Source organism: Hemiscyllium ocellatum, chromosome 24 (genome assembly GCF_020745735.1).
Source record: "Hemiscyllium ocellatum isolate sHemOce1 chromosome 24, sHemOce1.pat.X.cur, whole genome shotgun sequence".
Classification (NCBI taxonomy): Eukaryota; Metazoa; Chordata; class Chondrichthyes; order Orectolobiformes; family Hemiscylliidae; genus Hemiscyllium; species Hemiscyllium ocellatum.
The window spans coordinates 43,538,487-43,555,667 of NC_083424.1; the positions used below are offsets into that span (position 1 = coordinate 43,538,487).

At 42.3% G+C, this 17,181-nt stretch overlaps 1 protein-coding gene across 1 annotated transcript in view; it reads right to left on the reverse strand.

Moving 5' to 3' along the window:
• The window catches only part of hnf1a (HNF1 homeobox a), a 204,353-nt gene that overhangs the window by 175,222 nt on the left and 11,950 nt on the right, over positions 1 to 17,181 (reverse strand). The window lies entirely within an intron of this gene.

Consider the following 17,181-nt stretch of genomic DNA (forward strand, 5'->3'; position numbering starts at 1 on the left):
TATCTTCCACAACAACCCTTGTGGAAGTTTAACAAATGCATTCTGAAAGTCCAAGTAGAGCACATCCACAATTTCCCCTTTATCTACATGCTCTTTTGAGAAAGTAACACCAAAAGATTAGTTAAACATGATTTCCCCTTCACAAAACCATGATGCCCCTGCCTGATCACCATATATGCTCCTGAGTGGCTCAGTGGTTAGCGCTGCTACCTCACAGTGCCAGGGACCTGGGTTTGATTCCAGCCTCAGGCGACTGTCTGTGTGGAGTTTGCACATTCTCCCCATGTCCTCCCACAATCCAAAGATGCGCAACTTAGGAGAACTGGCCGTGCTAAATTACCCCATAGTGTTCAGGGATGTGTAGGCTAGGTGCATTAGTCAGGGGTAAAATGTTGGAGAATGTCTGGGTGGGTTACTGTTTGGAGGGTTGGTGTGGACATGTTGGGCCAAATGTCCTGTTTCCACACGGAAGGGATTCTACTTCCCCTATGGCAGATCGTAAGCTAGCTGGCCTGTTGTTTCCTGCTTTCTGTTTCTCCCTTCATGAATAAAGAAGTTACATTAGCTATTTTCCAATCTGAGTAGGTCCCTTCCTGAATCTAGAGAGTGTTGGAAAATTAAAACCTATGCATCAACTATCTCAAATCGCACTTCTTGGGTACGTAGGATGAAGACCATCAGGACCTGGGTACGTATCCGCCCACAGTTCCAACAGTTTACTCCGTGCCACTTCTCTGATGAATATAGTTTTCCTGAGTTCCTTCCTCATTTCCATTTCCTGATTTTATCGCTGCTTCTGGGATGTTAGCGGAGTGTATTGGGAGGATGGGAACAAGTGCAAAAGTAAAGAAGGCTTATTGTCTTGGAAAGGTCACACTGCGGGTACTGGTGTCCTGAGCAATATAAAGGAGATACTTGCCTCAGAGGGAGTGCAATGAAGACTCACTAGATTGTATTCTGGGATGAAGACATTGGGTAGAAAACTGTGGATTCTGAAGGTGAGGTGAGTTGAGTTGAGGTGAGATGAGATGGCAATGAGGCAGCATTGAAATCAATGGTGAGTCAGCTTCGTGGAACTGCATGGTCCTATTTCTAATATTCTTATGTTCCAGTGTTTTTTTAATCATGCATAGGCATATATATGGTTGACACTGTTTGTGCCAGCATTTATTACCCATCCCTACAGTGAGAACATACTTTAAACTTGAACATCAACACACAGACACTGCAACATTCAGTTGGATGCACATCACGTTACTGCTTAACCAAAAAGGGAGCAGCAAAATCCCACAAACAGGACACCAGGGTTAATGGCATGTAAGAAGTTGTGATTTTCAAAGTTTTTTTAAAAAATAGCTTTTCCTCTTTTGTCTCATAGCTGACACTAATTAATTGGAATTTGATCCACTTGCAGTTGTTGACAGTGTCATTGGAGAAGGCCCTTTCCCATCCTCCCCTGCGGATTATCCGAATGTACTTCCCAGAGATGAAGTGTTTTAACTAGTTGCCTCACGTCGCTCCACTCATCTCTCATCACCTTGGGAGATGCACTTCAGGGAATATTCGGTGACCCCCTTGAGAGGGTCTATCTGGCTGCCTAGTGACAGAAGATGGGATTTTGTCCCAGATATATAAAAAGTAAGTACGAGCAAACTACTGCAGATGCTGGAATCTGTTCAGAAAACAAAAATTGCTAGAGATTAAGTAGTCAGGTAACTTTATACCAAACAAATACTTCAATTTAAACACATGCAACCACAGAAAGTACAGCTGCATTCCCTTCTCCCTAATGGCAATTTTATTTAATTGACTATACAATGCACATTGTCTACCACAGCATAGAGATATTACAAAAGGCACAGAGGGAGAATATATGGGGCTGCTTGACTAGATTCTCAATCATGGAAAATTTGTATTGAACATTATTTCTAATGCAATCCTACAAAATGGAGACTGCCAGGGTGGAACGATTAGATTAGATTAGACTTACAGTGTGGAAACAGGCCCTTCGGCCCAACAAGTCCACACCGACCCGCCGAAGCGCAACCCACCCATACCCCTACATATTACCCCTTACCTAACACTACGGGCAATTTAGCTTGGCCAATTCACCTGACCCGCACATCTTTGGACTGTGGGAGGAAACCGGAGCACCCGGAGGAAACCCACGCAGAGAACGTGCAAACTCCACACAGTCAGTCGCCTGAGTCGGGAATTGAACCCGGGTCTACAGGCGCTGTGAGGCAGCAGTGCTAACCACTGTGCCACCGATCTAAACAGATTTGCCAAAACAGAGGGATGCACAAACTGATTTTAAGAATATTCCCTCATCTGTTTTAAAAAGGATTAGAAAAAAATTCTTCCTCCTTCATATCCTCTTACTTCAGAAAAGCTGATTGGATATTTCCACATGCTCAAGAGGGAAAGTTTTCTTTACCCTGTTTGGTTGATTGGGGTGAATATAAAGTTTAACATTTGCATTTCTTTTTTAAGATGACTTCATCAATTTTTGCCAACTAGCTGTTCAATCAAAAGAACTCTCACAGACCAACACCATCCCTTCCTGATCCATGCCTACAAACAAGCACTTTCCACCAGGAACCACTGGATAAATGATCAGAAAAGGGAACCTTGGCTGATAACACCTCCATATCTCAGAGAGAGCAGATTTTGCACAGTTTCCATAGCTATCCCTGTTCTGCTATTTGAGCAAATACTCTTGTCACTCAAACAGCAAGCTGAACTGTGTTAATAGACACATATCTGCCCTTTAGTTCTTTTGGGTGCGGTCCAGATGATCTTAGCAAACAGCACTGTGTTCCTGACTGAGGTGGAATAAACAGCTTGCCATTAACATTCTCACTGGGTTTAACAAAACAGATAAACCTTTAACCATTAGCAAACAAAATCAGATTGCTCAAAAGACAACCTATAAAGGACTCTGCAGCTCCATAGTATGGATCTCATTCCTTATTTCCAATTAAAGGAAATTTGTGTCTTTTCTTCCTGTCTGTCTAAGTTGAATTTGCCTCCAGCTTTATTAATAACAAGTTAATTGATGCTCAGCACGCCCATGAATTGGAAGCCAAAAAAAAAATGCTGATCCATGTAGTTTGCCTTCTACTGCTCCAGTAATTAGATGATACAATGATAATGGAGGCTTTTAACTAATCATAGCAGTCTGTGCCTATTATTGAGTCTACGACAGACCCAGATGTGTGGTGAGGAAATGGTCTACCAGCATTCCAAACACCTGTCCAAATCCTAACTGGCCTCCCACGGAGCCCTTCTCTACAGTGGGAAGTATGGATGGAGTCAATAGATAGGAGGCTGGTATGGGTGATGAACTGTGCTGTGTTCACAACTCTCTGTAGTTTCTTGCGGTCTTAAGAACAACACTGTGATGCATCCAGATAGGATGCTTTCTATGGTGCATCTATAAAAATTGGTAAGAGTCTTTCTAGGCAGGACCTGAGGAAGTAAAGACATTGTTGTGCTTTCTTGGTGATTGCATCAATGTGGGTGGACCCAGGACAGATTGATGGTGATCAACACTCCCAGGAACTTGACATTCTCCACCATCTCCACCTCAGCTCCACTGATGCAGACAGGGGCTTCATGAAGTCAATGACCAGCTCCTTTGTTTTGTTAACGTTGTTGGAGAGATTGTTGTCGTTATGCCACGTCGCCAAGCACACAATCTCTTTCCTGTATTCTGTCTCGTCACCGTTTGAGATCCGACCTGCAATGGCGGTGACACCAGCAAGCTTGTAAATGGAGGCGGGAGTGGAATTCAGCCACACAGTCATGAGTGTATGAGGAGTACAGTAGGGGGCTGAGTATGCAGCCTTATGGGATACCAATTATGATGGAGGAGGTGTTGTTGTCTATTCTTGCTGATTGTGGTCTATGGGTCAGGAAGTCAAGTATTCAGTTACAGAGGGGGGAGCCAAGACCAAGGTATTGCAGCTGAGAGATGTGTTTGTTTGGAATTATAGTGTTGAAGGTAGAACTGCAGTCAATAAGTAGGAATCTAACATCAGTATCCTTGTTTTCCAAATGTTTCGGTGATAAGTGTAGGGTCAGGGAGACAACAGCCATTGTGGATCTGTTGCAAAGGATCAAAACAATTTGATCAGCTGGAGTTGATGTGAGCCATGACTAACCTCCCAAAGCACATCATAATTATGGAGGTCAGAGCCGCTGGGCAGTAGTCATTGAGGCATGTCGCATCATCCTTCAGTTTCCAATCCCTCTGCCAATCGGGATAATTTGTCCCGATCAATCTTGTTCAGACTTGAACACTTCTGTCAAATCTCCTCCTTACTTTCTCACCTTTTGGGAAAACAACCATAACATCTCCAATTATGTTTCCACATCAATCAAGTCTTTCAGTCCTGGAAACATTTTCCTGTATCATTTTTGCACTCTCCTTCACGTCCTTCCGAAAGTATGTCACCGAGAACTGGATACAATATTCCAGTGGAGGCTGAATCAGTGTTTTATACAGGTTTACCAGAAAGGAATTTCATTATTAACCATTTCTAAATGCCAGATCACTTTCAACGATTTGTGCACATTTATCCTCAGGCCTCTGTTTCTGCAGCACTTTTTTATGAATGTATTGTTTACTTTGTACTGCTTTTCCTCATTCTTCCTGCCAATATGTATCACTTCAAACTTCTCTTCACTAAATTGCATCTGTCATGTCCCTCCCCCTCAGTTCCACCAGCCCAAATATGTCCGCTCTAAGTCCATCATCACTATCTTCCTTGCAGTTCACAAGATTTCCAAGTTTTGTATCATCATAAAATTTTGAAATTGTACACACAGGAAAAGCAATTGTCCTATAGTTTCAACCCCTCAATACCTTCCTCCGGTCTGAATCAGCTCCTCTTTGTCATTCAGCCAACTCTGTTATGGGGTAGCACGGTGGCTCAGTGGTTAGTACTGCTGCCTCACAGCGTCAGAGACCTGGGTTCGATTTCAGCCTCAGGTGATTGTGTGGAGTTTGCACATTCTCCCTGTGTCTGTGTTGGTCTCCTCTGGGTGCTCCAGTTTCCTCCCACAATCCAAAGATGTGCAGGTTAGGTGCATTATCTATGCTGAATTGCCCATAGCGTTCAGGGATGTGTAGGTTAGGCAGATTAATCAGGGGTAAATGTAAAGTGATGGGGAATGGTTTGGCTGGGATACTCTTTTGAGGATTGGTGTGGACTTGTTGGGCTGAAGGGCCTGTTTCCACACTGCAGGAGATCTATGATCACCCAGCCACTGTGTATTTATTCCATGGGTTACAATTTGGCTGACAAGTCTGTTGTAGTGCCTAATCAAAAATCCATGTTCCCAGGTCAACTGTCTTACCCTCATCAAAAAAATGCTTTTAAACAGATTTCACTTTGGGCTCTCCATAATTACTCCATGTTTGCCCACATGACTGAACTTTATTCTGGACTGTTGTTTCGAAAAGCTTTCTCAGTTAAACCGATCAGTCAGTCGTCGCTCTGTTTATCCTAACACTGTTTGGAAACAGCAATATTTGCGCTTCTCTGGTTCTCCGTATGCAGAGGAGATTGGGAGATTATGGTCAGTGCCTTCCCAGTTTCCCTCAACACCTTCACATACATTCCATCCTACCTTCAATTTTAAGTGAGATTAGCATTTTTACTGGCTCTTCTTTGTCAGTTATCAGCCTACTCAGTCTATCTCTTCTTTCAGTATGACTTTGGTAGCATCTCCTTTCTTGATAAGCCAAGCAAAGAACTCAGTCAATATTTTACCCATACCCTCTGCTGGGATGGAATCATCTTCTGTTTGGTCCCTAACCTGGCTGATCCCTTCTTTTTCAATTTATTCCTATTGAAGGTTTTTGGGGTTCCTTTGATGTTAAATGCTGGTCTCTTCTCATACTCACTTTCTTACATAGTTTATTTAAGACTTGACTTTAGAAGTTCTCAATTGGATTATTAACCTGACATCAGTCATAAGCAGTAAAAAGTGAGGTCTGCAGATGCTGGAGATCAGAGCTGAAAATGTGTTGCTGGTTAAAGCACAGCAGGTTAGACAGCATCCAAGGAACAGGAAATTCAACGTTTCGGGCCAGAGCCCTTCATCAGGATTCCTGATGAAGGGCTCTGGCCCGAAACATCGAATTTCCTGTTCCTTGGATGCTGCCTAACCTGATGTGCTTTAACCAGCAACACATTTTCAGATCAGTCATAAGCACCCAATATCTGCTTCATGTTCCTCCTGATCTCCATCAATCCAGGTGCTCTGCATTTGTATGTCTTACTTTACCCCATTGTGCGGGTGTACTTCAAATGTACATGAGCTAAATCCTCTTTAAAGTCAGCCTGTTACTTGCTAATTTGTGATTCCAAACTATTTGGGCCAGACCCATTCTCACCCCAAGAACAAGATCCCTCGCCTGTTTTTTAAATGATTACCTGGAATACTCTTCGCCCTGTTCCATTATGATTTGGAGACGCCAGTGTGGGACTGGGGTGTACAAAGTTAAAAATCACACAACACCAGGGTATAGTCCAACAGGTTTAATTGGAAGCACTAGCTTTCGGAGCGCTGCTCCTTCATCAGGTCGTTGTGAGGAGCAGCGCTCCAAAGCTAGTGCTTTCAATTAAACTTGTTAGACTATAACCTGGTGTGTGATTTTTAACTTTGTACACCCCAGTCCAACACTGGCATCTCCAAATCATTTATTCCTTCACTTTGCATTCAGCCGCTATCCTACCATTGAACATCTTCAGTTTCTTTATTTGTCCCAATACCACTCTCTTCGGCTTTTGTCCCACAAAACATTTTGGCATTTCACTTCTCTTACCCTCCACCCTAGTACGAACCACCCTTTCAATCTTCCCACTCCCTTCCCCAAATATTTGTTGAAATTAATTATATTTCTATCTTTCTTCAATTCATCAACCTGAAATGTCAACTCTGTTCTGCTCCACAAATGCTGCCTGATCTGCTGAGTATTTTGAGCATTTTTATTTTCATTTCTGATTTCATTCCAGCAAGCCAAGGGTACAGAAACCAATTATTACTACTCAAGTGATTAGGTTAATACAGCAGAAATTCTAGGGATTTTATATTTATATATACATATATACATAAATGTCTAACACAATTTATGCAAGTACAGGATATTCTTCACAGCTTAATAGTAGAGAACTCTGCATTTCACACAGGAGATTCCGATCAGGTCCTATCTATGCTGACAGTGCCCTTGTAGAGTGGAAATGTTTGGGGAAGGCAAAATATGCTCCATTTTACAGAGCGGTCAGTTGCCATACTCTGAAACGTAAAGATCTAGAGTCACAGATAACCACTTGGCAGCTACTCTCAAACAATAAGCACAAAAAGTAAGTGTGAGGTTAGGGTGTCAAGCAGGAAGGGTATCAGTTGAATAGGTGATTAGGATATGGGGAAGTAGGGTGTCAAGTAGTAGATGTTAGGGTACCATGCAGGTAGAATGTCAATGATTGGGTGCGGTGGAGGGGGTTGGATATAGAGTGCTAAACGGATTTAATGTGGTATGTAGGGCTATGTTGTCAGGGGATAGGGTGACTGGGGCCAGGTGAGTGATGCAGTGGTCCTGGGGAGTGGGGGAAAGAGAGCAGAGATTGGAGGAGGCAGATTGGGTCCATCGTGGGGGAAGGGAATTTCGGATCTCAAGGTGAGTGGAGGTGTTGAGTCCTTGGGGGAGAGAAGCGGCCGTCAGGTCAGGGTCTGAGCGGGTGGAAGAGGCAGAAGAGTGTGTGAAATAAGTATGGGTTCAGTTTAATAGTTATTCAGAAGCTAAACCAAGTATTTACTTTTCCTGAGTAACTGTTCAGTTAATTTTTTCGGAACCCTCTGAATTCTCTCATTTAACTGAAGATTTTCCAAGGATAGAGGAATTGCCCAGAGGAATCTTCAGTTTCCTGCAGGATGCCCATCTGCAACTCCCAAGCACATTCGAATAATGACTGTCAGGAAGACCTGAGAAAATGACTTATATCCCACTGTAGCATTGGTTTGAAAACAATACTTTGATGTCTGAACTATACAGAACGCAAAGGTTCAAGGTACAATCTCCAGTCTGCACTGGGGGTTCATTATAATAATCCAGATTTAAAAAATGAAGGCAGCCGGCAGTCTAACTGATGGAAGTCTGTGCAGGTGGATGACAGGACCAGGATTGGCAATATAGACAATTACAGTTATCCCCTATAAATGCAGTAGCCATGTTCCTGAAAGTCACTGGGTCAAGCAAAACCACATTATTCAAGACACATTCCCATAGAAATCCATGTGAATGTCCACATTACATTCCCAGACCATCAAACACGTACAGAATAAGTAGATAGCATAATGAAGAAGGCATTTGGTATGCTTTCCTTTATTGGTCAGAGCATTGAGTATAGGAATTGGGAAGTCATGTACAACCTTATTCTCCACAATCACCTGATGAAGGAGCAATGCTCCGAAAGCTAGTGCTTCCAAACAAACCTGTTGGACTATAACCTGGTGTTGCGTGATTTTTAACTCTGTTCCATTATTAACCTGAAACTATTCAAATTATGGTCACTGTCCCCTAAATATTCCCCTATTGACCCTTGATCTATCTCGTTTACCAAAGCCAAAGCTAATAATGTTTCCTTTCTTGTTCTAAAAAGAGATTTCACATTTCTTTCCAGTATTGACAGTGCAAATTCTACCCTACTTTTCTATTTACTACATAATGAGAACATGCAATGTTTACTCAGCTCTGGTTTAGCACCAACAGACGCAGCTCACATTGCAGAGATTTGAAGTGTATGGTGAAAAGCTTTAAGTCCAATTCAATGACTGGAAAAATGTACTTCAACATGCTCATTCTGAAGAGCTATCACAGTACAGAGTTCAATTCCCTTTGCACCATCCAATATATGGAAGACAGTAAGTGTTTATCAACTGTGTTTTTCTGGCATGTTTGGAGGGTTCATGATGTAAAGGGCCTGTCACAATCACTGATTGCTTTCTTTAACAAAAGAGGTTTCAGTCACTGCTGATTTTTCAACAGCTACAAGAACTATTTCCATTTCCTTTTAAAATTCCCTCAGTGTTCTACTACTTGAATAATTGGAGAACAGGATATAGACCAGATGCAGGGATTGATTTGAAAGCCTTCGAGAACCCAAGGGAGAATGCTGGGAGGTGGAGATGCAGGGTGTCAAAGCAGATGGGATGATGGGGGCAGCATCAATATCTCGTCTCTCTGCCACTGGCATTTTATCAGCAGTGTGGTGGGTGATGATGACCATCCCTCCCTCAGGCAAGCACATGGGCAAACCTGGTAACCTCCCTCTGGGTTCCGGAATACCTTCCTAATCAAACACACTGGGCACAGATCAAATCGATGCAGACAAGACAGTTAACATGGAAGAACAAAGTAATTTGGATCTAGTATCGAGCTTGGAGGCTTCTACAGAAAAGCAACCATAATATTATAGTGAGTTTGAAATGATATTTTTAAGATCAGGATCTTAAATCTGAACAAAATAAACACTATAAGCATGAGGGTTGTTGAAGATAGATTGATAAACTATTTTAAAAGATACGTGTTCTGAGGAGGTGTCACTCGACCTGAGAAGTTAACTCTGATTTCTCTCCACAGATGCTGCCAGACCTGCTGAGTTTTTCCAACAACTTCTGTTTTTATTAAAAGACACGAAGGTGGACAAGCAATGAAAAGAATCTACATTTAAATCGGTCTCTGTGTGTTTATATTTACTGATTGGTTAGTAGATGGATTGGTTTGCAGAGTCAGGCTCGCATATCTCAGTCACTGCCTGAGCTCTCTCACTGTCGCCTCGCCTTCCTTATGCTCATCTAATCCCCATCAGTCTACGGTTGTTCTTACTGGGCTCTGGCCCAGCTCTCAATGCTCCATGGCCTTGCTTACCAACCCTCAACTAACCTGAATCTTGCTTTCAGAATTAGAGTTAGAAGAATTAGAACCGCAACTTTGAAGTAAAATGTGAGTCAGAACAGGCATGAATGTTCACTCCCTGGTGCTGTCAAAATTAGACACAGAATCGGAATTTCTTCCAGTCACAATCACAAAACAATCACAAGTAGCTACAGAATTAAAACAAGAAGCTTAAACAATTAAGAGTAGCAACGCTAGGGCAAGAATACCGAGAGCTTTAAGGAGTAGAAAAGCTAAGTGCAGAAATTTTGATGGTTGTGAAGATACACTTTCAACACTTGACCAATAGTACATTTAAACAGTGTGTTCAATGCTGGAGCTCAGGGAGAGAACACAGAATATAGAACATTACAGCGCAGTACAGGCCCTTCAGCCCTTGCGTTGCGCCAACCTGTGAAACCAATATGAAGCCCATCTAACCTACACTATTCTAATTTCATCCATAAATTTATCCAATGAACATTTAAATGCCCTTGAAGTTGGTGAGTCTACTACTGTTGGAGGTAGGGCGTTCCACACCCCTACTTACTCTCAGAATAAAGAAACTACCTCTGACATCTGTCCTATATCTATCAGCCTTCAATTTCAAGCCATGCCCCCTTGTGCTGGCCATTACCATCCAAGGAAAAAGGCTCTCCCTGTCCACCCTATCTAACCCTCTGATTACCTTATAATGTCTAAATTAAGTCACCTCTCAACCTTCTTCTCTCCACCAAAAACAGCCTCAAGTCCCTCAGCTTTCCGCATAAGACCATCCTTCCACATACCAGGCACGTCCTAGTAAATGTCCTCTGAACCCTTTCCAAAGCTTCCACATCCTTCCTATAATACGGTGACCAGAACTGTACGCAATGTTTGAATTTTCAAAAGAACATTGAAAACAGTGCACACAAAGCTGACCTCATTATAACCTTGATGCAAAGAAGTACTTAAGTGAAGAGGAGAATGGTTTGACATCAAGGCACCAAGGAGCACTAGAAGGAGAATATTGATGATTATGTGGCAGCAATGATGGATCTAGATCCTCAAACAGTTCAAGGTCTGGAATGTAGCAAACATACCACTGATGCTTAAAAAACGAGGACGGGAGAAAACAGGAAAATTTAGACTCATTTATCTAACATCAGTAGCAGGCAAAATGTTGAAATCTATTAATGAAGGAATCACAAAAAGGCACGCAGAAAGTCATTATATGATTAAACACCAGACTTATGGAAGAGAAATTTGTTTGATAAATCCACTAGGAGCTTTTGAGGATGAAACTGTTAAGATTGATAAAGAAAAACCAGCGATGGAACATATTTGAATTTTCAAAAAAGCATTCAGTACAGTGGCATACAAAGCTGACCTCATTATAACTTTGATGCAAAAGGTACTGAACTTCAGAGAAGACTAACTTTGACATCAAGGCACCAATCGATCAAGTATAACATCAAGGAGTGCCAACAAAACTGGAGTCAACGGATATCAGGGAAAACTCTATGGTGGTTCGAGCCATCTGTAGATGCTTGTGATTGTTGGAGGTCAACGATTTCAGACTCAGGACATCTCCTCAGGGAATCCTCAGTGCAATGTCTCAGGTTCAGCTATCTTCAGTTGCTTCATCAATGACCTTCCCTCCCTGGTGTAAGCTCAGAAGTGGGGATGTTGCTGATGATTGCACTACATTCTGCATCATTCACAACTCCTCAGAAACTGAAGGTATATATGTCAAAATGTAGCAAAAACCTGGATAATAATCAGGTTTCGGCTAACAAATGTTAGATAAGATTTGTCCACACATGTCAGGTGATGATCATCTCCAAAGAGAGAATCCAACCATCATCCCTTGATACTCAATGATATTACCATTGCTGGAACCCTCATTGTCAACATCCTGGGGTTATCACTGACCAGAAACTCAACTGGACTGACCATATAAATACTGTGGCTACAGTAGGTCAGAGATTCGCGTTACCGTGGTGAGTAACTCACATCCCAACTTCCCAAATAATGTTCACCTTCTACAAGGCACAAGTCAGGAATGTGATGGAATACTCCCTGCTTGCCTGGAGCTCCAACAGCACTCAATGACAGGTCTGAAACTGTAACACTGTTTTGCTCTCTATGGATAGTGCATAACCTGCTGAGTATTCCCAGCAGGATCTATGTTATTTCCAATTTCTGGCCCCAGTAGTATTCCACGTTTCTACTTCTGGTGGTGGTTGTCATAGGGAATCACATAAGGAAACTACACACCCATCTCTTACCTTGCAACCCCTTATTCTAGTTTCATCACTACAAATTATGCAAATAGAAATGAACAATTTATTTTGTTTGAAAGAAACTAGCAATACTGTTAGAATACTAAATATTGTCTCACAAGACGGAATATTCTTTGTCCCTCCCATTTATAAGAAAAACCAGGTGGAAAAGAAATTCACCTTGCAATGCAAAGTTTCCCAGAAAACATACCAATATTGTGACATTAATTTATAATGGTCACAATACTAAACTCAAACCTCCATGCCCTGTCACAGATGGAGTTCACAGAATTAGAAATAAATGGTTACACTTGAGTTGTTACTCAGGCCTGAGGCCCCTCATACACAAAATGCCATATAATGTTATTTTTAAATCTAATCTGTTTCATCATATAAAATCAGTTAAACAAAATAACGGATCAAATCCCTTTGTCAATCTCATTTTGGTGAAGGTTGCAGATTTGGTAGATTATAGGCTAGACAAAAAGATTATTTATACTGGTTTTACGTCACCAAATGGGTTCCAGTTTGTATGATCGCCCATTTCTAAAGTTTGAACAGTTTAATGTTAAAAATATTAGCTCCTAATGACCCAGGACATCTAAAAATGAATACATTATCTAACCTGGCAATTCCTTGTTGCTACCGGATTTTGTTACAGACTTGTCAATTTTTCCAGACCACCCAGCAGCCATTTAATATCACAAGTTATTAAATAATGCATGTTGGGCCAAATTGTAGCATTCTGTTTATGGAAAATCATTCTCAGCAAAGCCCAAATCAGCAATAAAGTGAAACAAAACATGAAAATAACTGAAATGTCTACAAAATCACTAAGTGTGCATTCCCCCAGGTAAATGGTCCGTTGGCATCTTCTATTTTACACTGTTCATTTTCAATACTGACTGTTAGCACAAACATTCAGTCAGACAGTTTATTATTTAATTGCCCTTGAAATGGCAAAACAGTGCATCGACTCATTTATTTCCAGTTCAATCTAACGGATTCTTCCATTGAGAATCACGGCTCACTCCCCTAATGACTGGGTGGGTGAATGCACTGCCAATGTGGCACTAATCCCCACAGAACAGGACTGTCAAAGCTATCTCTGCCATTTCAGCTCAGTATGTCCTGACACAACTACACGTAGCCATAGTAACTTAGGCTGCTAAGTGTTCCGAACAGGAAAGAAAAGATCTATATTCCTCCTGCCAGATGTACGTGTGCAAATGTTCGGTGAGGAAAGATTGGGGTCGGGGGGAGGGCAGGGTTATCTACCTATTAACATCTATACCCCCTGACACAAATTAAAAATGGTCCTTGAAATGAATGTCTAGGATTGGAATCAATGGAGAATCTTGTTAAAGTGTTTACATTGGCATCCTACAGCAGTTCGAGGAATCCACCCAAGTTTCACACGCAGGTATAAAATATTGAAGTCTTTCCAAAGGCCCCAGTAGGGAATGCTGAAGACCACACAGCAAGGAGGAGAGGAGATGGTGGCATAGTGATAGTGTTCCTGGACCACTAATGAGAGCCCCAGGGAACTGCTCTGAGGCCATAGATCAAGACATCATACGTGACCTCGTCCTTACCACGTGACCTCGTCCTTACCAATCTGCCAGCTGGAGATGCATCTGTTCATGACAGTATCGGTAAAAGTGACCATCGCACAGTCCTTGAGGAGATGAAGTCCCTCCTTCACTTTGAGGATACCCTTCATCATGCTGTGCTGCACAATCACCGTGCTAAGTAAGACAAGACTTTGAACAGATCTGGCAACTCAAGACTGGGCATCCATGAGGCACTGTGGGCCATCAACAGCAGCAGAATTATACTCCAGCACAATCTGTAACCTCCTGGCCCACCATATCCCCCATTCGAGTGAGCGAATCAACCCTGGTTCAATGGAGAGTGTGGTGGGCATGCCAGGAGCAGCACCAAGCAGCTCTGAAGATGAGATGTCAGCCTGGTGAAGCCACCAAACAGGACTACTTGAATGCCAAACAGCATAAGCAGCTAGTGACAGACAGAGCTAAGCGATCCCACAACCGAGAGATCAGATCTAAGCTCTGCATTTCTGCCGGATCCAGGTGTGAATGGTGGTGGATGATTAACAACTCACTGGAGGAAGAGACTCCACAAATGGCTCTATCCTCAACAAACGGGGGGACCGAGCAAAACCGTACAAAAGACAAAGCTGAAGCATTCACAGCAATCTTCAGCCAGATGTGCCAAGTGGATGATGCATCTTAACCTCCTCCAATTATCCCCAGTGATACAGATACCAGTCTTTGACCAATTCAGTTCACTTCACATATTATCAAGAAAATGGTTGGGGGCACTGAATATGGCAATTGCTATGGGCCCTAATAACATTCCGGCAATAACACTGAAGACTTGTGCTCCACAGCATGCCACTCCCCTAGCCAAGCTGTTCCAGTACAGTTACAACACTGGCATCTACCCGACAATGGGGAAAATTGCCCAGTACGTCCTGTAGATAAAATGTAGAACAGATCTAACCCAGGCATAATCTCGATCATCAGTGAAGCAGGTTCTTCAACAGTGCTATCAAGCAGCACCTGCTCAGCAATACCTGCTCAGTGGTGCCCAATTTGGGTTCCACCAGGGCCACTCAGCTCCTGACCTCATTACAGCCATGGTTCAAACATGAACAAAAGAACAGAATTCCAGAGGGGAGGAGAGAGTGACAGCCCTTGACATCAAGGCCACATTTGACCATGGCATCAAGGAGTCCTTTAAGACAGGAATTAATGGGTATTGGGGGTAAACTCTCTGGTGGTTAGAGTTATATCTGGCACATATGAAGATAATTGCAATTGTTGGAAGTCAATCATCTCAGCTCCAGGACATCTCTGCAGGAGTTCCTCAGGGTAGTGCCCAAGGCCCAACCATCTTCAGCTGCTTCATCAATGACTCTCTCTCCATCATAAGGTCAGAAATGGGGATGTTCACTGATTGCACATTTTCAGCACCATTCACAATTCCACAGGTACAGAAACAGTCCATTTCAAATACAACAAGATTTGGACAATATCGAGGCTTCAGCTGACGAATGGCAAGTACCATCATGCCATTCCCAGTGACTCAGAGTCAATGCGGACCCCTCACTAGTCATCTGGAGATCATATCTGACCCCGGTTCGCTCAGCTATGAAGCACCCTCCCCCAGAGTGCGTTGATGACACTGCACACTGCTGAGACTTGTCAGCCTCAGATCAGTGGCTTTACTCTTGCCGCGGACTCACAATTGTCAGTATGTGTACCTCTCTGATCAAGATTGGACAAAAATCTAGAGGAGTACTGCACTGTTCTATCTCAGCTGGATATTAAAGATCCCATGACACTACATGGAAGAAAGGTCGGGGATTTTGACCAATACTTATCACTCGATCAACTCCACCAAGAATTCAATTATTATCACATTGTTTTTATGATTGGTTAGTTTCTGTCTCTTCTACATTACAACAATGGCTATATTTGTACTTGAAGTTCATCGCCTGCAAAGCAGTTTAGAAAGGTGGTTAGGGTTTTTGGGGGAGGGTTGGAAACAGCGATTGAGAATTGGTTATTACAAACTTAGTAGTTGCTAAGATTATTCCTTGCTCAATTGCCTTTGAGCCCTGCTTTTGAATTGTTACGAGTGTGACAGTCAGGTCCCATTGATAATTAAATGTTGCTTTTAATACTTGATGTAGACAAGGATTACACATCAATATGAGGGCGTTCACTGAAATTCAATAATGTGATGGCCTCACATCAGAGGTGAGCGCATTTCCATCCTCTCTCCTCAAGCTGCATGGGCTGGTTTCTTCTGAAATACCATCTTTACTTCTAACGATGATCAAATGAAATGTCTTTCTCATACATTTGAGATGTTTAGAACCTGGTAAACAAAAGCATGAAGTAGCAATTCAGAGGGCCAACATTCCAAATAATACTTTGATAATAGTGAAACATCACACAATCCCTAGAGCTGACTTTAACACAATTGTCTGAATGGCCTCCTCTGTGCAGACAATTGATGTACACCATTAGATATGACAAAGTGGTAAGGGAATTATAGGCCACCACAGGTTAAGACACTGTAATGATATCTCTGCCTGTTGTGTCATACTGTTTTGAAATTATTACATTAGATTCCCTACAGTGTGGAAACAGGCCCTTCAGCCCAACAAGTCCACAACGACCCTCCGAAGGAGTAACCCACCCAGACCCATTTCCCTCTGACTAATGCACCTAACACGATGGGACAATTTACCATGGCCAATTCACCTAACCTGCACATCTTTGTGACTGTGGGAGGAAACCGAAGCAAACCCACACAGACACGGGGAGAATGTGCAAACTCCACATAGACAGTCACCCAAGTTTGGAATTGAACCCAGGTCCCTGGTGCTGTGAGGTAGTAGTACTAACCACTGAGCCACCGTGCCACCCCATGCTTACGTTCAAATAGTATTTACTTTCTCTTGACCATGTTTACAAATTAGCATCAGAAAAAAATCAATTGTCCATAGCATCCAACCACAGCTTTTGATCTGGGAACTAGGTAGAACACAAGAGCTTTGTTTGAGGAATCAATTCAATTGCGCAGTCACAGTATGCAATCAGATGAAATGTTTAAGATAGTTCCTATTATAATAATCCCAGCTCAGACAGCAAAGGTCTATGAGTTCAATGAGTGTAGGAAATGCTTCGGCACAACATTGAGGGCAAAAGGGCCTGTACTGCACTGTAATGTTCTATGTTCTATGTCTTTTGTTCTAATGGAAGATTTAAGGTCCATAATACAATAGGATTACATTTCACCGATTTATTAGATTTGGAAGGAGAACCAAGTGATGAGCAACCTTAAGTTGAAATAGTAACCCTTATCAAACTCTGAGAAAAAATATTCCAGAAGATTTTAACTCCTTATCAACTGACTGTAAATTCATTGCTTTCA